At 33.3% G+C, this 25,008-nt stretch overlaps 1 long non-coding RNA gene across 3 annotated transcripts; it reads right to left on the reverse strand.

Moving 5' to 3' along the window:
- Positions 1-5,241: 5,241 nt before the first annotated feature.
- On the reverse strand, positions 5,242-21,862 carry LOC108454784 (uncharacterized). Of its 3 annotated transcripts, XR_008271715.1 has the most exons (5): positions 21,101-21,862; positions 16,666-16,714; positions 16,534-16,586; positions 10,320-10,386; positions 5,242-5,444 (listed from the first exon to the last, which is right to left on the reverse strand). It is a non-coding gene; the product is annotated as an uncharacterized LOC108454784 (long non-coding RNA). The 3 variants fall into 3 exon arrangements; XR_008271714.1 differs by lacking the exon at positions 5,242-5,444 and having other exon boundaries at positions 10,146-10,386; XR_008271713.1 differs by lacking the exons at positions 5,242-5,444; positions 10,320-10,386 and having other exon boundaries at positions 16,321-16,586.
- Between the last annotated feature and the right edge of the window lie 3,146 nt (positions 21,863-25,008).

A 25,008-nucleotide genomic window follows, 5' to 3' on the forward strand; every position in this document is an offset into this window, starting at 1 on the left:
TGTGTGGATATGCAATTGAAGATATGTCTCATGTTCTCCATGATTGTTCCTTTGTAAAGGATGTGTGGATGCTTGTTCTTCCAGAACAACTTAAACAAAGGTTCTTTTCTTCTTTTTTCCCTAATTGGTTTTCTCTTAATCTTTGTTTTCATGAAAGATTACAGGGTAGTGGACTCTCTTAGCCATGTTTATTTGGATTAATTGTATGGCTCATCTGGAAAAATAGAAATCTTTTTTATCTTCTAGAATCACTCTTGGACAACAAATGATATGGTTAAGAGCATTAGTTGCTGAGCGCGACAATATGAAGCACGCATGGGAACCAACAAAAGGAGCAAACAAAGTTCAAATACTGCAAATCTCTCAGATAATACGTGGGCCATTCTATCAATGGACAGAGCTGTGGCCAGAGATTCTGGATATGCTGCTACAGGAGGCATAGCTCAAAACTATGAAGGAAATTGGATTGTAGGCTTCACCCGATTTTGAGGAGTATGTTCTCCGTTTGAAGCTGAAGTCTGGGGCATTCTTAATGGAATTCTCATTTTACTTAACAAGGGATACAGGCAAATTTTATTCCTGACTGATAATCATGAAGTTGCTCAAACCTTGCCTGACTTGGATTTGGAAGATTATGGGATTACTGTTCTCAGAATGACTCAACGCATTATGAAGGCAGAAGGAGTGTGGAAGATTAAACATATTCCAAGAACTCGAAATTTGGTGGCGGATTGTCTTGCTAAACTTAGTCTGAATTGGAAATCTAGATTACAAGTTTTTAATGAGGCTCCCAAGGAAATAATTGATTTGTTACAAGAAGATAAAGATAATGGTTGTCTTATGTAGTTGATTTTATTCAATTTCTTTTCATAAGAAAAAGAATAAGATAAATTCAACTAAAATGAAAAAAAAAATGTTTTAAAACAAACATTTCGGATGGAATTTGTTATATCCTTCCACAACTTAGACATGTGTCCATAGCACAAACAACATTATCTCTCCATTTGATTGCACTTGAAAAAGCACCCCACTTAGCTATCCGTCTTAGCTAGAGAAGTATCAACATTCTATCCTCATGACCATCCGCTCTACAGGCCTTCATGACAAGCCCTTTCGCTCCTCCAAGATGAGATAAACACCAAGATTTTAGGTGTGAACACTCTTCAAATGTGAACATACCCTTAAGGTAATAAGGATCCACCTGGGGATAATAACCTCATATTGATCGAAGAATTAACAAAATGATTCTCACAATGGACATTCTTCACATATTGCATGAAGAAAACCTTCTTCATAACTTGTCACGTCATGTTAGTGGATAAGAGAACCTCTCTTATAAAAGCCATTTTGATGATAAAGAAGGAATCAACCTTTTGGTCCCTTAAAGTTACTTTGCGCAATTACCCTCTCTTTCAGCAATTAGCCTATCCTCTTGTTCCTTTTCGACTCTCCTCCTTTTTTTAGGTTACCACATGTTCCTTCTTACTTTCCTCCCTTGTTGTATATTATATCAACAATTGGTGCAGTGAACATGAACCTTACAATGACTTCCTCTTAGAATGATGCTATTACTCTTAACCCTCCAAAGACAGCCCACTCCTCTACTCTAGCGACCATCACCAACCCCGCCAATATCAAGCTTCTTTCAAACCAAACCCATCTTCCTACCACTTAAACAACAATTCGACCACCTGTCAACCTTTTTTGAGGCTTTCACCCAAGTTATGGTTTCTCTCAATGCCCCTTTCCCTACCTCTTTAGTCAACCCAACTATCGTCCTTCCACCAGCTTCCTTAGGCACTCAACCACCCTCTGCCAGCTCTTCCCAGGACCCCAAAGAGTCACCTTTTGCAAAAAGCCTTTGCTTACTTTGCAACCCTTCCATCTTAGTCGACTATTATTGTAATCCTTGCTGATCAAACTTCCTAATAACAGCAAGACTCTAGCCATATTCATTGTTGAAGTAACTATAACTTCATTTGCACATATAATAAACAAGTTATACAAGTTACAAGTTTCTAAATTTTTCAATATGCAGGGGTGATGCAGCGATCGTGAAGGAGACATATCATAGATTGAAGGCAAAAGCATGACGTCACGACTTTGATTGGGGTGAATTGCAACCTTGAAAATAGGAGGCTGACGTTGCGGCTTCAATAGGGAAACATCGCTACTGAAAATAAATAATATTACCACTTAACTTTAAGGACAAATCACTTGTACTTAACTATTCATTCAATTAGCAAAAATTATCAAATCAAATTTCAATATAATACTATATTTGTAACACCCCTATCCCGTAACCGTCGCCGGAATAGGTAAGGGGCATTACCGGACTTGTAACTCATGTCAGAACAGTAAAATTTTGAACTTTTTCTTGAAATAAAGATCATTCATTTAAATAAGTACTAAGCACAGCCAGGGATAAAATTTAAACTTCTCTAAGTAAACATTCAAAAGATGCCATTTTCACATGGCTTATATACACATAATAAGCATCAAATATAATGGTTAATTATTTTTATGACTCGGTTTTGTGGTCCCGAAACCACTTTCCGACTAGGGTCACTTTAGGGGTGTCACAACTCTCCCCCCCTTTAGGGATTTTCGTCCCCGAAAATTTCTACCGATGCATAGTTTAGGATAACGTCCTCTTATTGAATTATTCGAAATTATTACGGATACTCATTAAGCATATATAGCTCTTACAATGCCATATCCTAGATATGGTCTTACATATTCTCACATATCGAGCCGATGCCATGTCCCAGACATGGTCTTACACACTATCTCAAATCAATGCCTTCATCCTAGACGAGGTCTTACATGAATTCCACTTCACACACTTAGTGCCCACTGACCGATCTCGCACTCATAGTGCTCGGTTAAAGGGATTTACACACACACAGTGCCTCCAATCATTCACACACATAGTGCTCTTATTCATTCGTTATTACACATTGAAATGACTTAACCAAGTCTATAAACATCATGTATGTACACTTTTTAAACATATCATCTCATTTAAATTTGAATTCGTATAGTAATGAACACTTAAACTTTGCTCAAATTACCAAGACGAAGCCTACTAGGCACGAAGGTCGAATACAGTCACCAAAGATAATTGCTCTTCGGGACCTAGCTGGATATAACACCAAAGACGAATGCTCTTCGGACTTAGCCCGGATTTATCACTAGCACGAATGCTCCTCAGGACTTAGCCCGGATATATCACTAGCACGAATGCTCCTCGGGACTTAACCCGGATATATCACTAGCACGAATGCTCTTCGGGACTTAGCCCGAATATATCACTCTCAATTCTCATGTACATATACACATATAGCAATACACATTAGTATATCATTTACATTACTTGAATACAAACACAACATGCTTATCGACCATTCAACTTCCAGTTCCATAGCCACATACAAAAATCACATTTATAGTCATAACACTCTTTCAAAATTGCATCATTTATACCCCTATAATTCAATCCAAATCGAAATTCAAATACGAGTACATGATATGTACCTGGTCAACTTAATAATTTAGGCATATCTAAGTGAAGTTATATCGCAAATTCTCATAGTCAGAAGCTTGCTACAGCTCGATCGGGATCAAGATTCATTACAATACATCAAACACATTTTAATAGCCAAAAATTATCACACTATCATTTTATCACTTTATGGCATGTATAAATAGACTCACGCGTGCTACGTTAGTCCTAGAATCGACTAAACCGTAACTCTGATACCAATAAAATGTAACACCCCTATCCCGTAACCGTCGCCGGAATAGGTAAGGGGCATTACCGGACTTGTAACTCATGTCAGAACAGTAAAATTTTGAACTTTTTCTTGAAATAAAGATCATTCATTTAAATAAGTACTAAGCACAGCCAGGGATAAAATTTAAACTTCTCTAAGTAAACATTCAAAAGATGTCATTTTCGCATGGCTTATATACATATAATAAGCATCAAATATAATGGTTAATTATTTTTATGACTCGGTTTTGTGGTCCCGAAACCACTTTTCGACTAGGGTCACTTTAGGGGTGTCACAATATTTGACTCGTAAATATTAAATAATAATATTTACGGACTCACTCATCAAATTTGTGGTCCCAAAACTATGTTTCTGATGCCATTGAAAAATGGGTTCTTTTAACTCTCCCCTCTCAATTTCGCCCTCGAAATTTTTACCTGTGAGAAAAATTAGGGTACTGTGAATCTCATGTGTATTTTTTCAGCTTATATATCCTTTTCATTATTGTAACGATACTATATTACTTTATCATCGATCTGAAATTCGAAAACTTTTTCTCTACAATTCAGCATATGATTCTACTGATCTAAGACGACTTTCAAAAAGTCTTATATAATCCTAATTTTATCGCCTGTCTCACGAATCAGATCAGACCCTAATATTTCTTTCACTTATCTCTAACTAGTACAACAAATTTTTGCATTTATGTTCGTATAAAACCTCGTATGGTACCATTTAATACTTAATCGATAACTATCATTATATACAAACTTTGCTAATGGTAGAAATTTTCTTTAACTATTTTCAAATTCAATTATACAATACTACAATTTGACTTCTAGTATCTAAATCATCAATTCTAATTGTCTGTCAGTTTGAGGAGGAAATATTGTACTGACATTCAGTTTCATACCTAGAGTTTCATGCAATCTATCTTAATATCTAAAGGTAAATCTCGAGTCTTGGTCAAAATGATAAATAATGACATATCATGTAATTTGACAATCCATAGTACCCCGTTTCTTTTCCCATTCTACAATCATTAAGACTATAGTAAACTTGATTGCACCAAACGTTCGGCTTTGTCTTGTGGGCATATCTGACATTTGACCACTTATTCTGAAATTTTCTTTTTTCATTTCCTGACCATCAGTGTAAATTTTCTCGATGTGCATAATGATTTTCAAAAGCAAAGATTTTTGTCATTACCTGTAACACCCTGAACCCGACCTAGACGTTATGGCCGAATCCAGAGACGTCACAAAGAAGGGTTTTGGAAAACAGATTCATTATGATAAATTATTCCAGTTTTATAACCTATATTTGTTTATATCTATTTTCAAAAACGTTATTTAATTAATTTATTCGCCAAATGGTAAATTACAACGAAAGTCATAAGAAACATTATTTTTGGAAAACCCATTTGTAAATTTTGGGAAAACCTTTGTTTAAGTAAAAAACCATGTTTTTATGATATCCGTCGCAAATAAAATGTAAAAATGAAAATTCAAATCCCAAAATAAAATCAAACAGTCTGGAGAGTCCAATTATTACAAAACTCCCAAAAATAATCCTTAAATTAAATAAAAATCAATACTTAAGTCAGTTTACGAACTCGTGGTCACCATGAGGCTCCGTCACACCGATCCGCCTAAGTTTGTGGATTACCTGAACAGAACAGATAAACAAATGTGAGCTTTCGTAAACTCAGTGTATAGCCTACAGAAATAGAAATGCATTACATGCAGAATTTTATATATAGTCAAATACAGATTCGGAATTTCGTCCATTTTAGATACAGATAATAGAATCAAATAAGCAGTGCAGATATACAAAATCCTACCCCCATCCTCTACACACCATCTGTGACCATCCTCACACCATGTGGGGTTAAAAACACCCACCCGGCCCTGCATACCATATAGTGTCGATTCGACACATTACAGATAATATGCAACCAAGCTGCCAGAATATAGGCGAAGTGTCACCGTACAGATCACTTCCTCCACATACACAGAACCTATCTTAATCATAGATACAGCAATAACAGATACAGTAATATCATGCATAACATGCTCATATATAGATGTCAATATATACTTAACAAAATAATCAAACATGCCTAGCAGTGTTCTAATTAGAGCAGAATATTAGATTATCATATCACATGATTTTTAGGGTTTGGTTAGCCCTTATCGACCTTACGATAGGCCCACAGTCGATTGGAATGACCCGTGTGACCCTAAGGAAAAATTTTAGAATAATAGGCCCATATACTCGTGTGGGCCTACACGCCCACATTGGCCTCACCTGTGTGGCCCACACGGCCTAGCTCAAAACCCAAACGCCAGTGTAGCATGCCCATGTGGCCCACACACCCAACTTGGCCTAGCCCGTGTGGCCCACACGGTTACACCCACACCATTACATGGTCGTGTCTTGCGCACGGTCATGCCCTCGTCAAACACATGGCCGTGTCTCACACACAATTAGGCACACGCCCGTGTGGCGTCGACAATAAGGTTTTTTTACTTTTGCTGAAGCTTTATTTTTTGTGTTTCAAGTACACACCTAGTACGATTTTAATGTAAAAATAATCCTGAGCCTTTTGAAATCTAAAAATAGAGTACCAACATCGAAATTAGAAATCAATTCATGAATTCCTCAAAACTAAATCGAGCGATACTCACTCATTTACCGTCAACACATCCGTTCACGCGCACAGATTAGACCTTTGAAGTAAAACTACTGCTTCACTGTCTTCTCTTATGCAACAGATTTACAAAATGTCAACCTTCAGAAATCAAAAGCTAAACGAATACAAACAAACCCCACTTATTGATTACACAAAAATCAAAAATTCGAAACATCCAAGAGCAAGGATTAGAGACAGAAACATAGAGTGAAGAAAAGAGAGTTTACTGCTATTTTATCAAAGAGAAGAAGAATAAAAGGAAAAGAAAATCAAAAGGGGATTTCTATTTGGAAAAAAAAAGAACGTCAGAAACAAGGAATTTTTGGGACAAGAATAAAAATAATTTAATTTAATTTAATTTGGAACCTAAAATCCTATTAAATCCTAACTCCCACTAACCCACTAGCCCACTAACTAACCACTTGATCCTCAGATTCTATCTCTACCGAAACTCTTTCAGACAACCGAAACTTGCTCACGCAGGAATTCGAACAAGGACCTCTAACACACTAACTCCCTTACCACTCGAACCAGCAGGCTCATTCTGACATGGATTGACAAACAATTTTATAAAAGTCCACTCAACAAAGGTAAGGCTAGGATTAGAAAAATAACAAAACTTGGCAAAAAGGGAGACTTGAACTCAAGACCTCATACACACACCCAAAACACTTAACCACTGAAGCAGATACACACTTGTGTCAGATATTTTACAGAAATAGAAATAAATTATTCAGGGCTTTACATTACCAATACTAGATCTAAAGTCTGATCATTTTTAACAAGTTTTCTTTTAGTAAAGAACTCCAGATTATCTTTTTTTTAGTTTTTGAATTTTCTAAAGGAATATCAATCGTTTTCTCAACTCGACTAAAATAGAACTATCACTTGTAACTGTTCAAAACTTTGTTAGCATTTATCTGGTCAAACAAAGGTGAATTTTTTTGTAACAGTTTCGATAATGGTAGAGCTATCATCGAGAAGCCTGTAACAACTCATCTGTAATATCCAGTAAGTCTCAAAAAACTATATACGTCTATACTAACTTTCAGAGATTTCCAGTTCACAATTGCCAAAATTTGTTCAGATCAATATAGATACTTCAACCAAAATCATGAGTCTCATAAACCTTACTTCTCAAAGTCAGAATTCACATTTACTGAACTCTTCATACCACTGTTTCTCTTCCAAATTCTACAACAAATGCAATCATTTCCAATACATTAGGTCTAAGAAGTGGTCGTGTGTTTTGTTAATTCAAGCGGTATTACCAAAAACTCATATTGTTTGTATCTAGTTTGGAAAGCAATCTTCGATACTACAACTTATAACTCCGGGTTGACAACAATCTAATAAAAAATCAATCTTTCAAAATACGGTAGCTCCTTTGTACTAATCAAACACGTCAGTTATATGAAGTATCATGTACTTATTCTTTATGGTGAATCTATTCAACTATTTGTAATCAATATACAATCTCATAGCTTCGGTTTTCCTTTTGAAAAATAACATTGAAACACTCCAAGATGACACACTCAATCGAATAACTTATCTGTCTAATAATTATTACAACCATGCTTTCAATTTTTTTCATTCTGTTTGTACCATTTTGTACGGTGCAATTAAGATCGGAGCAATTTTGAGTGCCACTTCAATAACAATTTCACTTCCCTTTAAAGTTTCAACCTCGAAATTCTTCAGAAATCACATTAGTAAATTCGTTATTTGTCAAAACTTGTTCTATCTTTGATCCTGGTACTTTGGAATCTAAAATGTAGTAGAATACACTTTACAACCCTTTCTGTTTAGTACTCGTGTTAATATTGATGATATGATATTAAGAAAACAATCAAGTCTGTTTGTCTCAACATTAACCAACTCACCATTCTGATGCCTCAACACAATTTGTAGCCTCTTTTTTAGATCGAACAACATAAGTTCTAACTGGTGCACGAGCTTCAGATCTTATCATCATATCTTTAGTTCTATCTTGACTGGTTCCAACAGTATTATTAATTCTTAGTTTCTTACTTCTATGTAAAAATTAACATCGATTTAACAGTCTGATCACTAACATCATTTGATTTTATCAGGCAATCCTTCATCAAGCGCTCGGTGAAGTCACATCCGAAACATGTTCTCATTGTCACTCTATATTTTCTTGAAATGATTTTTGTTGCAATTTTCATAATTTAGTTTATTTGTGTTCTAAACACTACTCGTACTAACCGCTAATATAACTTGAGGCTTCGGATACTCTGTTTAGACATATATTTCCTCAGATTTCCTTTAGGGCAAAGGATAAACTTTTGAAATCTCTCATCTGCTTAGATAAAGAGTTGGGGATGATCTAGTCACATTGTGTTTTTTTTAAATGTCTCAACTTTTTGACTTAACTCAATCTTTTCCATTTCACAAACTTTACCATCTCTGAGCTCACTCATACAGTACAACAAATTCTTTCAGCTCTAATATCCTTACAGTTATTCAGATGTCCCTTGTTCAAGTCTCATTCAACACTAATGCACATACCGATTTTTCGGTATCACTAATGCACATACCGATTAGTATTGTTAGGGTTACCCACCAGTATTACACTTCTTTTTTCCATAACAATATTGTGCATTTCAACTTGGAATTCTTCTATTCCTCAATTACAAATTTTACCGATTGAGGTCGGTTAACATTTATCAGATTTAGGTTTTGAGGACAATGGGGTGCCACAAAAGGCACAATCGAGGATGAATGTTGTTTTAACGGTTGTGAAGCTAAAATGGTAGCTTTTAAGTATTGGGTAGACCATTAATTTATCAATTAGAAGAAGGCATTTTCTTGCCTCATTCCTTAGAACTTGTGGAACGAACACTCTATAACAATCCCCTAATTAGAATTAGGAACATATCTATTTACTTACCAAATATGACTCAATTTAATTGTAACACCCCTAACCCGAATCTATCACCGGAACAGGGTTATAGACCATTATTGGAGTTTACAGAACAGATAGACAAAAATTTCACAACATATAATATTCATGTTAGAAATCAATCAAAATCATACATAGTCCCTTATATGAGCCCTTGAGACCAAAATACACACTAAAAACAAGTCGGGACTAGATTGGGTAATCAAAGAATTTTTTAGAAAATATTTAAAATTTTCAAAGTTGCAGGGAACACACAGCCATATGACTCACATGGTCAATAGACATGCCAGTGTCTCAGGTCGTGTGGACATTTGAAATAGGGACACACGGCCGTGTCCTAGCTCGTATCCATGCCCGTGAGAATATACTGACTTGGGTCACACGGCCAAGCCACACGCTTGTGTGTTAGACCGTGTGAGCAATTTAAGCATGATGACTTGTGCAAATTAAAAGATACAGGGGACACATGGCTGAGACACACATCTGTCTCTGCCGGTATAGACAAAAATAGGCCATTTTCAAGCCACGTTTCTTACCCAATTTGACATTAACCTGAACAAAACAATTTGCACATCCACAAGCCATATCAAGGCATTCCAAACAAGTCAAAATCAAGCCTTAAACATGAATTATCACAACATACAACGAATGTGCCCTTAGGCACCTCAAATGAAAAATTAATAACATGTCAACCAAATATTCATATTTACCTAGATAACCAAATGCATATATGCATAATTTTACGAAGTATACTATTTCAAACTAATCATCAATATACCTATAAGTTTTTCATCATTCAACCATATCAAATACACATTAAATATGATATGGATGGCTAGTCTCAACAAAACATTTATATGCCATTACTGGCCAAAATAACATATAGAAGCCATTATAACTTAAATTAATTTACTAAAAGTACCAAAATGGCTGATGGATAGTGTGAAATAACTCCGACCAGCTTCCAACCCGATCAATATTTCGATTTACTATAAGACACGAGAAAACAACACAAAGTAAGCATTTAAGCTTAGTAAGTTCATATAATACAAAATTTAACTTACCATTTAATAACATTTAAGGTAAGCATACAAGACATATCCAAACCATTTTGGCCAAAAGCTTAAGCACATATCCTCAACATGTTAGCCATGTAATTCACATGTAAGATTTAACACACATTGAGGAAATCATCAAGTAATCACAATTCATGAATTTCATGTATATACCGGTAATTGTTCATATCAAAATCATTTAATTTCATAAAAGACTATGCCCGTTGAACCATTTAGAATATCGTTGGATACATAGGTAGTACACACGAGGTGTATGGAGCTGTAATCCGTCAATTCATATTCATGTATTCTCATACGAGCTATAAACGGGAAGCTCCTCCGAGCTAAATAACGGGAAGCTCATGTGAGCTGAATAACGGGAAGCTCTACGAGCTATATAACGGGAAGCTCATAAGAGTTTTGGTGTGCCCGCGACACATGTAGGACATCAACCAAAATCGATAACCCTAATGACATTGCCATTTGTATCCTATGAATTTCTTAAGGTCCAAATGAAACTTGGTAATTGTTGGATATACAACCGATAATTATTCATGGAAATAGTACAATTCACAAACAATAATTCAATTTAATAAATATGAATGTACAATTTAAATACATGAACTTACCTCGATAAGTGTACGTAGATATGGAGGTAACTAATTCGATATTTTCTCTTTACATCGATCTAGCTCTGTATGAGATCTATCTAGATCTATATGAATGAATTTAACTCAATTAAATATAATTCATATTAAATTTAGTCCTGCACATATTTTTGAAAAAATTACTATTTTGCCCCTATACTTTTAATTCTTTGCAATTTAGTCCCTAGACTCAAAAAATGACTTTTATGAAATTTAGTTCTTACTTAGGCCTAGCCAATTTTCATACATATTAATAGCAGCCTATGTATTTCAAAAAATTCAAAATTTTACCATAAATTTATCATCTTTTCAATTTAGCCCTTAATTGATAATTTCATCAAAATTCTCTTTACAAAAGTTGTTTATCTAACAACAACCTTTCATTTTCTATCATAAAACTTCAAAACTCAAGTATGCTCATCAATGGAAAAACTCTATCAGTTTTGCAAATTAATCCCCGAGATAGCTAGATTAAGCTATTACGATCTCGGAAACATAGAAAGCATTAAAACAGGACAAGAATACATACCTAATTGAGTAAAATAAGTTTGCTAATACTCAAGCTTCCATAGCTAGGGTTATTTTATGGTAGATGATGATAATAGATTTTTTTTGTTTATTTTATTAATTTATTATAACTTTAATCATCATTTTCCAAAATTAACCTTAACATTTCATGAAATTTCCAATGATGACTATTCATGCTTATCCACTAAGCATTTTAATGGTCTAATTATCATATAAGGACCTCCAATTTCAAATTCTATAGTTATTTAATACCAATAGCTATTAGAACTCAACTTTTGCAATTAATGCAATTTTATCCTTTTCATCAAATTAGGTATGTACATGATAAAATTTCTTAACGAAATTTTTATACATTATTTCTATCATACTGTAGACCATATAATAATAAAAGTAAATTTTTTTCGACTTATATTTGTGATCCCTAAACTATTGTTCCGATTTCACTGAAAACGGGCTATTACATTAATCCAATCATCATAATACATAAAAATAGAGTCAACTCAGATCTGAAGACATCACACTATCACAGGTTATTATGGCATGTATTTCTAGAATTGATACACACTATGTTCAGTCCTAGAATCGACTGAACCTGTAGCTCTGATAGCACTAAATGTAATACCCATCACCAGGTCCAATCGTCGAACCCAAACTATGAGATGCTACGAATAATTTTGGAATAATCACATGCAATTTCTAACATTTAATAATCATATTAATACACACATTAATTATTACAATTGAAAAAAAAAACTAAATCGAGCTTTAAAATACAATAGATTGGATTCAAGAATGAAAAAGGACCAAACTATAAAATTTTAAAACTTTGGAACTAAGTATTGACACTAAAGGAATAAATATCGATACTTTTATGGTAAGTATTGATATTATAGTAAGTATGGATACTGTTTTGGCAGTCTGCAAATTTGAAAACACTGTTCATTTGGTCAAGTATTGATACCTTGGTCCCTTGTATCGATACTTTTATCCAGATGATCAAAAATTACAAGTTTGAAAATTCATTTCATGCCCAAACCTATATCTTAGCTCATAGATACATATAGGTACACAATTAAACTATAAAGAACTTATTCAATCCATACAAACATACAACCAATATGCCAAAACATAAGCACCTACTAATTCCTATGCATAACATAATCTAAACTTTTCCACAAAACATCAATCATTTAGCAAGTTACCATATATGCCTTTATACATGAATAACTATACCAAAACACACTCATTAACTTGCAAAAGCATAATCATCCTATTTACATATTACCTTATATCACATATTTATAAACATGTTATACCATTAACCATCCATCACATATGTTTCAACCACATAAACCAGATTACTCAACCATAATTATTTTCATGATATATCATTTCATAGATATATACTTTAACTATGCCATTCAAGCATTACAATTTGACATCAAAACATATCAAATTTACTTAAATAAACTCAACCTCATCAACCAAGTCTTTTATCCATAACATAACATCATATAACCTATGTAATTGTATTGTAATAACCCATTTTCAATGAAATTAAAATTGTGGTTTCGGGACCAAAAATTCGAGTTGGAAAGAAAATTTATCTTAAAATTATTGCATGGTCTGCATCATGATAGGAAAGATGTATGAAAATTCCGATAAGAAAATTTTACCAATTTCATGTTTAATTATGGAAATGACCAAATTGCAGAAAACGTAAAAATTGAGTTCTAGTAGCTATAAGTATCAAATAGCTATGAAATTCAAAACTTGATATCCTTATATGGAAATTAGACTATTAAATGGAGTTAGAAGATATTTTTGATGAATAATCCATGAAAAATTGGAAAAAGAAAAGGACTAAATTAAAATTTAGAATAAATAAAGATGATAATAGTTTAATATCATCTTATTTCATCTTCATCCCCAAATTAAAAATACATGGAAACCTTAGGAAAGAGAGAGAAATTCAAGCAAGCTTTCTTGGCTTAATTGGGTAAGCATTCTTGTCATGTTTTTAGTAATTTTATATTTTCGAGTTCGTAATAGCTTAATCTATCTATTTTGGGGATTAATTTGTAAAGATATCAAAGTATAAAAAGTTTTTCATGGATGTAAATGCTGAAATTTTAAAATTTATGGTAGAAAATGAAAGGTTGTTGATAGATAAACAACTTTTACAAAGAGAACTTTCATGAAATTATGATTTAGGGACTAAATTGTAAAGATGTAAAATTCATGAAAATTTTTTATTTTTATGAAATATATATGTTGTAAATATTATATGTAAAAATTTATTAGGATTGGAATAAGAATTAAATTGCACGAATTTCATTTTCCGAGCCTAGGGACAAAATTGTCATTTATAAAAAGTAAAAGGGCAAAATTATAATTTTTCCTAGGATGTGAATTGAATTAAATTGAGTATGAAATGGATTAAATTGACACTAAATTTATTTATATAGATTCAGAAAGACCTAATACTGAGTTGGATCGAGGAAAACAAAAAATATCAGATTAGTAAATCCTTGTGTACGAACGTTTATCGAGGTAAGTTTGTGTAACAAAATTGTGTACATTTATATGTTTGAATTAAATGTTCAATATGTGAATTGTATAATTTCCATGTATATGAAATTTGATTGAATATCTGATAATGCCCGATAAATGTTAAGTCCCATTTGAACAAATGAAAATCGATGGATACAAGTTTTCCGTAATGGTTATGGTCTTGCATATGTTGCAGACACACCATAGCTCAAAAAAGCATCCCGTTAATAGCCTTCTCAAGATTACCATATATGGTTCTTGCGAGCTTCCCGTTATATCTCTTCGGAGCGTCCCGATAGGTTGTGATGTTACATTTTTTGTGGACACACCTTAACTCTTATGAATATCCCGATTATAGGCTCTTCGTGAGCTTCTTGTTAAATTGGCTCTGTGAGCTTCTCGATAGTGCTCACTTAATCTTCTTTATATATGGCTATCTAGAGCTTCCCATTACATGGCTCTTTGTAAGCTTCCTGATAGGCTCTTCATAAGCTTCCCGATATGGTTCTTTGTGAACTTCCCGATTATGGCTCTTATAAGCTTCCCATTATATACCCTAGATAAGCTTCCCGATAGGCTCTTTATGGGCTTCCCAAAATGGCTATGTGTGAGCTTCCCGTTACAAGGCTCGAGAGTATGCTTCCCAGTTATGTGCCCCAATGGGCACCCCCGTATATGAATTTGCTTCCCGGTTATGTGCCCTAATGGGCACCCCCGTATATGAATTTGCTTCCCGGTTATGTGCCCTAATGGGCACCCCCGTATATGAATTGACAGATCAATGATAAGTACATCTTATGTGTACTACTTGGTATCTATCAATATTTCAATAATTCAACGGGCAAAACTCTTGATATGAGAAAATATGAGAATTAAATGAATTATATCTTGAATATCCCTAAAATACCTAGAAATGGATGCATGATGAGCTCATATCTGTTTTCTTTATAATCATATAAAACTTCATAACTAACTTGTTTGGTAAGAGCATGACATAGTTTTAGATGCATATTTGTATGCTTACTTTAAATGAATATGATTGATAAGTTAATTTCCTGTTATACAAACTTATTGAGCATTTGAAATGCTTACTCGATTTTCTTTTCTTTGTTTCATAGTGCTCAAAAGCTTATAAAGGTTGGAATTGGTCGGAGCATCATCACACTATCCTTCAGCTAGTTTTAGTATAAATAACAAACTTATTTTGGTAAAATGACATGTATAGGCTAACTTGGCCAATGTTGACATGTAAATGGTTGTTTGTAATCTAGCCATTGTAATGGGTAATAATGGTATATTTAGTGAATACATAATTGAGATTATAATATGGTTAAAATATGTGTGCTTGGTATGGTTAGATTGAATTATGGTAAACATTTATGTCTTTCAAAAGGTAAGTTTGAATACATGTGAAGATATATCATGAATAATGTTAATGTTGGCTTAATTTAAATGTCTTGAATTGGTTTGGAAATGTGTTAAAATGTTAATGTAGGTACAAGGAAAATTTTGGGTGAAAAATAAGGCTAGAAATTGGCCTTATTTTGTCCACATAGGCAAACACAAGGGCGTGTGTTTTAGACACACGGCCATGCGCACGGGCGTGTAGTTTGACCGTGTGTCCCATGTATCTTAAAATTGAGAAGTAAAATACTTAGAATTAGTCACAAGAGTAGAGACACGGGCATGTGTCTTGGTCGTGTGAAACCTGTACCTAATTTTTGAAAATTAAATTAACCACACGGCCCAGCACACGGGTGTGTGGCTGACCGTGTGACCTAAGTCAGAGAGTTAGACAGGTATGGATACATGCTGGGATATGGCCATGTGACTCACATCGAATGCCCACATGGCCTGAGACATAGGCATTTTATGGGTCGTGTGAACCACACGGCCTGGCCACACAGGTGTGTGTCCTCTGTATTTAAGAAAAACTTTAAAATTTTGTGAAAAAAATTATGAGTTTCTGGTTTAGTCCCGATTTGATTCGAACGTGTATTTTGGACCTTAAGGACTCAATTAAGGGAAGATATGATTGATTTTGAATATGAATATTAAATGACATAAATTTTTGGTAATTGATCTGTAAACTCCGATAATGCTCCTTGACTCTGTTCCGGCGATGGATAAGGGTTAGGGATTTTACATGTATACTCAAAATACCATTTCAAATACCAATTGCACAATTCAACCATTTACTAATGCATATGTTTTCAACAAGCATATTCTTTACCATAATCACACCAAAAAGAATTTCAAGGCATACCACTATATAAGTAAACCAAAACTACTTCTAAGTACATGTCACAAATAACCAAACCTTAATATGGTCAAAAGACTACAGAATCAATACCGAGATAGTGTGATCTTTTTAACGATCTGCTTGACACGTTTAGCAAGTTGACACTACAGGGAAAAAGGAAAAAAGGGAGTAAGCATTACAATTGCATAGTAAGGTCATAGGCATTAAAACCAATTAACTTACCTCTGGTTATAATCATACACTACATGTTACTTAGCTTGGTAAAGTTTGTCTATCATGAAAAAACACATATAAAAAAGGTGAGTTCAACATTTATCATACTATAAATTAACTCAATCATATAACATTTCAATTCACTTAATTCAACATTTCAATTCACTTATTCAACATTTCATTATCATTCATAAAAAAAAACAATCAGTTAATCATTTCATTATCTTAATCATATCATACAATCTATTTGCCCGTAATACATCCAATTTCAAATTAATGCCAAACATTATTTTTCATTTCATAGTTTAAATTCTCAATCAAATTCATATTAAATCATATAAAATTTATTCTCATTTTATATCATTTCATCTTTATACCAAATATATATATATCAATTTTCAATTTAATGTCAATTACTATTTCATTCCATAATACGAATTACAAAATTACATTTCATCTCAATTGCCAAATTCATGGATTCATTGAACATAATCAATCAATGTTCCCAACTCATTCCACAATTTCATATTTCATTTCACATTTCACTTCAATTTCATATCATTTTCCATTTCAAATATTAGATATTTCGTTTTTACCATTTATTTCCCTATTAACACGACTCAATCTCAGACAGATATATGGATCCAACCAATACATTAGTTTGGCATCCAATGCCTTATCGGATAAATCTAAAGCAAATAGTGTTCCCAGCGCTATCAATAAGGTTGACACCCAGTGTCTCATCAGTATAACCAAAGTAAATTAGCACCGAGTGCCTCATCGACTCGTAGTTGAAGAAACCCTGAACTCTTCCTATCCTATGGAGCCAACTATATCTGACTCTACCCGAACAATTAATAAGGTATTCATTTCATATTTCATTATCAACCAAAACTCTATTCATATTTAATTTCATCATGAGTACATTTATCTAACATATGAAAATAATAAATCATCTCAACATATGTTTAGTTTCATATTATAACATTATATTATACTTTCACATATATTCAATTTAGTCATTATCACTATCAACCAGTCTAAATCAAAGCAATTCATCTCATTTCATCACACCATCAGATAACATATTCTATTTCAATTCAATTTAAGGTCAAATCCATAATTATTTTAATTTGTAATTCATCGTATTCAATTTAATCCTCTCACCCACCTTTTTGTACCGAATTGTAAACAATTAAAATTTCAATTAAATATCAATTTAGTCTGTCGCATGACACGTCTCTGTTTGCTGAATAGACCCTTTTATTGGAATCTTTGAAGAGTATGATTATAAACAAGCGAAAGGGGGTCTTACTTGCTTTATGCGAATCAGGGTAAAAGTGTATATAAGATCCCCTTTGAAATGTAAGAAGAAAATCTAGGTTTCCACTCAGAACCACAATTATGTTCGTTTTTGATATGAAAAACTTACACTTTTTTATTTTCTATATGGGAACCTGGGGCACAGTGATAGTCTTTGCCTGGTTAGGCTTTAGAGGGATATGGATAAGTCAGATTTGGGATTTGGATATTTCAGTTTGGATGTCGGGAAGGAAAGCTACCACAGTAAAAAGTATTTGGTTGGGCAAAGGAAATAAGGACGGTTTATAGGGTAGCTCTTCTCATAATCAGGGAGAAGCTGGAAACGTTAACAATCGTCTCTTTAGGAATCCCTTGGAAAGAGTAACCCCAGTGCTAGGAGTAAATCTGGAAGGGGATAGCATGGGTTTTTAAAGGAATCGAATGGATTCTTCTTTAGCTATAGGGCGTGATCCAATGATCCATGATCTTAAGGAGAGTCTAATTGGGGACTTCGAGGGTAAGAAGAGGCAAAGAGTTGGGGATTTCTTTGAAGGTGTTTTTGAGAGTTTGGATTCTGTAAGGAAAGGTGATAGGCGACTGATGGCTTATAAAAAATAAATTATCAGTGACCGCCAAGGGGTAGGTAGGTCGACCGACAGCAATGAAAATCATGTGCTATAATATTCATGGGTTGGGGAGCTCACGGACTACAAGAAGGCTCAGGCATATACTGAGACTTTATAATCCCTAAGTAGTCTTCTTTATGAAGACTAAGTTAGATTCAAAACGAATGGAATTGATTCGAATGAAAGGTGGAGTTGTGCATGGTATTGAGGTGGCGGCGGAAGGTACTAAGGAAGGACTTTGTTTAGGTTAGAAAGCTAAAGTTAATATAATTCTAAGAAGCTATTCAAGGAATCATAAAGATGTGGAGATTAGATGAGATTTCATAGAGGATACTTGAAGAATGACAGGGTTTTATGGGTGCCTAGATGTTAGATTTCGATCAGAACCATGGGATCTTTTACGAAGGTTAAGTTGGGAGAGTATGTTACCTTGGTTAATTTGTGGGAATTTCAATGAAATTCTTTATTCATTTAAGAATAATGGAGGTGTTATTCAAGAAGAAAGGCAGATGGAAGATTTTTGGAATGTGCTTCATGAATGTTAATTGGATGACGTGGGATATGAAAGGCCATGGTTCACTTGGGAAAAGGAAAATTTTTTATGGAGAATAATATTAGAGAGTGACTAGATAAAGTGGTAGCGAATGATGCTTGGAGAGCGTTATTCCCTACATTCTCATTAAAACATCTTCCCCATTCATTCTCTAATCATTTCCCATTATTGTTAGTATGTTTGAACTAAGTATATTGAATGAACTTGTAATGTTGAATGGAATTATGTTTGATTTGTGATTGTGGTACCGTTTTTTGGTGCATTGATTAGTCTTATATGTTGATGGAATTGGTATGTTTTAAGTGTGGTTGAAGTGTGTTTTAGTCATGTAAATGTTTGTGTAATTGGTGTGTCTTGGTGTACAAGATTTTGTTTTGAAATGGCTTGTTTTAGAGGCAACTTGTGCTGCACACGACCTAGGAGACGGGTTGTCACACAGTCGTGTGCCACACACGGCCATCCCACACGGTTATGTGTCATTATTATTTTAAGTGCAGGTTTTACACGATCTAAGACACGACCGTGTCTCAAGTCAATATGTAACAAGGTTTGGCACACGGCCTATGACACGACCATGTGACCCAACACCAAATGCACTCACGATTTGGCACATGACTTGCGATACGACCATGTGGCCCTATTTCGAATACCCACATAGGCAGATACACGGGCTAGGACACAACCGTGTATCTAGACTTCAAATGTCCACATGGTCTAGGCTATGTCACACGGCTTGGCCACACAGTCGTGTAATCCCTATTTCTCAAATTTTCATGTTTTTCTAAAATTATTTATTTTGTTTCAAATTAATCCCTGATTGTTCCCAAGTTATTTTTCGGGGCCTGAAGGCTCAGTTTAAGGCCCGAAAGTGTATTTTTACTATGATTATATTAAGTTGTTAGATGTTGATATTAAGTTTCATAATTGTTTCTGTTTCGAAGTTAAACGTTTGAATTTGTACGGTAATGCTCTGTAACCCTCATCCAGTGACAAAGATAGGTTCAGGGTGTTACAGTGGCACTTGATAAATACCCTAATTCGTTTTTAGCGTGATCGCTAAAATGAACATACTATCCAAATTCTGATTTTATGGATGCAAATTTAGGTCCTTACCTTTCGTATACCTGGAAAAGTATTTGTGCGGCAAAAGGTCTGTTGAAATTAGGTATGAGTTGGCGTGTGGCTTCTGGGTAAGGCATTAGAATTTGGGATGACGCATGGGTTCCAGAGTTGTATACAAAACATATCCAATTGGGGAGGGAAAGAGTATCAATTAGGCTAGTATCAGAATTGATAAATCAAGATGTAAGAAGATGGGATGATGAAAAGCTTACATTACACTTGGATGAAGTCACTACGGAGAGAGTGCACTGCATTCCCCATGCTAACCATTTCCATAAAGATATGATAGTGTGGGGTGAGGAGTCACCAGGTGTGTTTATAGTCAAAAGCGGTTATAAGGTTTTAATACACGGTAAGGGGGAGGCTATAGGAGGTGGGCGTTACAGGGCTTTTTACAAAAAAAAAAAAAAAACTCTGGCAGATCGATTTACCAAAGAAAACCAAAATTACATCCTTGAAAATTTTCAAAAATTACATTCCTAGCTATTACAATTTGTATAGCAGAAGATTGAGATATTCCGTCTTGTGCCTAAAATGTGCAAGAGAAAGTGAAACGTTGGAGCATATCTTCAGGGACTGTCTATCTGTTGTAGAAATATGGGACAAATTACAAATTTCATGGCCTGATAACATTGCTTATATTTTGCTACAAGAGTGGCTAAATTACATTTTTTTTCTTCGCTTCCTAATCTTATCTGTAGGATTGTGACTTGCACTATATGGTTCATTTGGTCAGTAAGAAACAAACTAATCCATGAGAATAGGGTTATTTTGCCACACGATATTACCTGCAAAGTGGAATCCTACATTTGATAAGTGGATGAATTGCAAAGGAGGTTACCAGCAAAACGAGTAGGCAGTGAGCGTTGGAGACCTCTTGAATTTCCTTTCCATAAGCTTAACTTTGACGTAGTGTTCAATGGCTGTGGTAAGCGTTCCTGCACTGGAATAGTTGTCAGAAATTGGGAAGGTAGAGTGGTGGTTTCGAACATAGTAATAAACGACAACATACCTACTAATTTCGCTACGGAGACTATTGCTTGTTTTTAGATAGTGAATCTTGGAAGAGATATAGGGTTTTGAGAGGTACTAATCAAGGGAGATGCTCTATTGGTGATAAAGAAAATGCAAGCTTGTGACATAGATGGTTCACTTATTAAGGCTTATATACATGACGCCAAACATGTGATTTTCATTATATTCAGCGAGATGCAAATAGAGTAGCAGATATTTTAGCAAAAGAAGGCTTAAAGCATGGAGAAAGTACTTATCTAGTGGGTTTGGTGCCACTTTTTGCAAAAGATACAATGAAAATGACCGCTATAGGCGTCAATCGAGGGACGCAGAGAGTCGTGGTGATGTTCCTCCCTGGTTGCCTTGATTGTCGGGCTTGCAATGTTTCTTTGGGGACGAGGCTAGATCGGAAATTTGTGAAACAAAAGGGTTTGTTTTTTTTTTTTTCTAATGGAAAGCGTCATTTTTTTCTCCTTGGGGTCGTTGGTTTCCATGGATAGGGAAATATCTGGCTTTGGAAATGAAGATCAATTAATGCTCTGCTGAATTGTGTGCCAGATTAAAGTTGGGTTATTTTTTTCCTTTTATTTTTTGTTTTGTCTCTTTGTATTTTCTGTTGGACCTTTTGTTTTCTCATATTATTGTTCTTTGGGTTTGTTTTCTTTTGAGTTTATTTCTTTAGGTCGGTTTTATTTAAATTGATGTTATGGGTTGCTTCAGCCCAATTTTCTTTATCAATAATAATAACACAATTTCCTTCAAAAAATTTCAATTAAATATAATTGTAATTATAATTCTAAATGCATTAACAATTTAACACAAACATACAATATGAACTTACCTAGTCAATACAACAAATAAATAACTTTTTAAGGACTAATCAGTATTTTTTTTGTTTTTTCCTCGATTTTCTTCAATTTGGTCTAATTTTTGATCTATTCAATATTTCAATTCAGTTTATCAATTCCAAGGATTTTTTATCACCCTATTACAAGTATATATTAATTTAATTTTATTGTTTGAATACCTCTAAATTTTTACATTTTATTCAATTTAGTCCCTAAAACTGAAACAAGTATAACTTTCACAATTGAGTTTCATTTTTCATTCCAATTTCAATTATGTTCTCCTACAGCCCTCTAAAACCTGAATTTACAGAAATCTCATGGTAATTTTATCAACTTTACATTTTAGTCCCTATATGCAAATTTAACAAAATTTACTTTATCAAAAAGTCCTTAAACATTTCATACCTTCCAAATCTACCAATTTCTATAAAAAAAATTCTAAGATTTATCAATGACAAGTTTTAAAATCTTTAACAATTTTGAAATCGGAGATACGAATTAACTGGACCTAATTACAACAATCTCAAAAACATAAAAAGTACAATAACTGAATTAAAATTGGCTTACCAATTTGAAGGACAAGCTTGACCGAAAACTTGATTTTCTCTCCAACGGAGAAACGGTGGAAAAGGTTGAAGATAATAAAATAAAAATGACCATTCACTTCTATTATTAGTTTTATTACACATGAACCTTATTTTAATATAAATTAACATATTATTTAGTTATTTTTCATCCATAAACCGTCTCCTCTATTTAGGTATGGCATAACCATTCAATTATTCTTTTAGACCCATTTAGTCCATCTAAACTAATAGCGATTAACTTTTACATCTTTTACGATTTAGTTCATTTTCCTTAATTAACTATCTGAACATTAAAATCCCTAGACCAAATTTTAATACACCTATAAAATAACTCCATAAATATTTAATAAAAATATTTATGGGTTTAGTTTACAGAAACGAGATCTTGATGCCTCATTTTTCAAAATTAAATGACTTTAGGGGCAAACCACTTATAATTAACTATTCATTCAGTTAGCAAAATTATCAAATCAAAATCAAATATAATATTATTTTATATTTGACTCATAAATATTAAATAATAATATTTACGGACTCATTCGTCAAACTTTTGGTCCCGAAACTACTATTTTCAACACCACTAAAAAATAGGTTGTTACATAAATGATTATTTTACCGTAAATTTGACAGAAGTTGTTCCGACAACGAATGTGACATTTCGTAACTCGGACCCGACGATCGAGTTGGGTATTGGGGTGTTACGCAAAACAGAAAAAAAAAAAGAAGAGATTATTGCAATCATAGATGTACAATATATAAGATATAACATTTAATAAATATGAAAAAATGAAGCCTAGGCAAATCACAAATTTTGAATTACAATTTGACATAAAACAAATTAAGTTATAACTTTTCCAGGTTAAAAATGAACAACAAGAAATGAATAAACAAATGAAAAGTTTAAAATAAGAAATCCTAGAAGATAGTTCTTCAAAAATTGAACTTGAACCTAGAGATAATACACAAAAATACATTATGATTCTCACTGAAGTATCCATCCAAAGATATTTGATAAAAATAAATCTCATTATAAACAACAAATTTCAATTGGAAACAGTAGCCCTTTTTGACATAAAAACAGATCAAATTTGTATTAGAGAAGGGATAATTTCAATAAAATATTATAACAAAACATCAAGATCTCTTAAAGCTGCAAATGGTAAAAAGAAAACTCAAAATTACTTAAAAAACTCCTAATGCTAAAATTGTAATAAAGGTATTAAATATCAAACATATTTTTTTTATGGTAAAAGATATTACCCAAGATGTCATATTAGGAATCTCGTTCATATCTTTACTCAAACCCCTACAAAGTAACAAATCATTCAATCTCCACCAAAGTTTTAAATATTAAGGTGGAATTTCCTTTTGTGGAAAAACTCAAAATAAGAAATCTTAACCTATTAAATTTTTTGTCCATCCACAATGGGCAAATCAACAATTTGATTAATCATAAACAGAAACAAATTTCTTTTCTAAAAGAAGAAATATGTTTTAAAAAATTATCTAGACAATTAGAAAAAAAAAAGAGAAGTCCAAAAGAAAAACTAAATTAAAGAAGAAAGAGAATCAACAATATGTTTTGACATTCCTAATGTCTTTTGGAATAGGCAAAAAAATAAAGTGACATTACCATATGAAAATGATGTTGATGAAAGGCAAATTTCAACAAAAGCAAGACCAATATAGATGAACAAAGAAATGAAAGAATTTTATAAAAAAGAAATACAAGATCTTCTCAATAAAAAATTAATCAAAAAAGAAGTTGTCTTTAGAGTTGTTTAACATTTTATGTGATGAAAAATGCAAAACTCGAAAGAGGGACACCAAGATTAGTCATTAATTACAAATCTCTCAATCAAGCTTTAAAACGAATTAGATACCCAATCCCAAATAAAAAAGATTTGTTGCAAAAACTTTGAAGAAAGATACAAAACAACATTTACTATACCATTTGGACAATATGAATGAAACATAATGCTTTTTTTACTAAAAGATGCTCCATCTGGATTCTAAAGAATTATGAATGATACTTTTTATCCATATTCCCAATTTACAATAGTATATATTGATGATGTACTAGTGTTTTCTAAAAATTTAGAAAAACACTTCAAGCACTTAACCATTTTTGTCAAAGTTATAAAAATAATAATGGTTTAGTAGTATTTAAATCCAAGATTAGTTTGTTTCAAACCAGAGTAAGGTTTTTAGATCATTATGTTACCCAAGGGACCATTACTCCAATAGAAAGATCTATAGAATTTACCAAAAAATTTCCAAATCAAATCCTTGATAAAGTT

The sequence above is a fragment of the Gossypium arboreum genome, chromosome 10 (assembly GCF_025698485.1).
Source record: "Gossypium arboreum isolate Shixiya-1 chromosome 10, ASM2569848v2, whole genome shotgun sequence".
Classification (NCBI taxonomy): Eukaryota; Viridiplantae; Streptophyta; class Magnoliopsida; order Malvales; family Malvaceae; genus Gossypium; species Gossypium arboreum.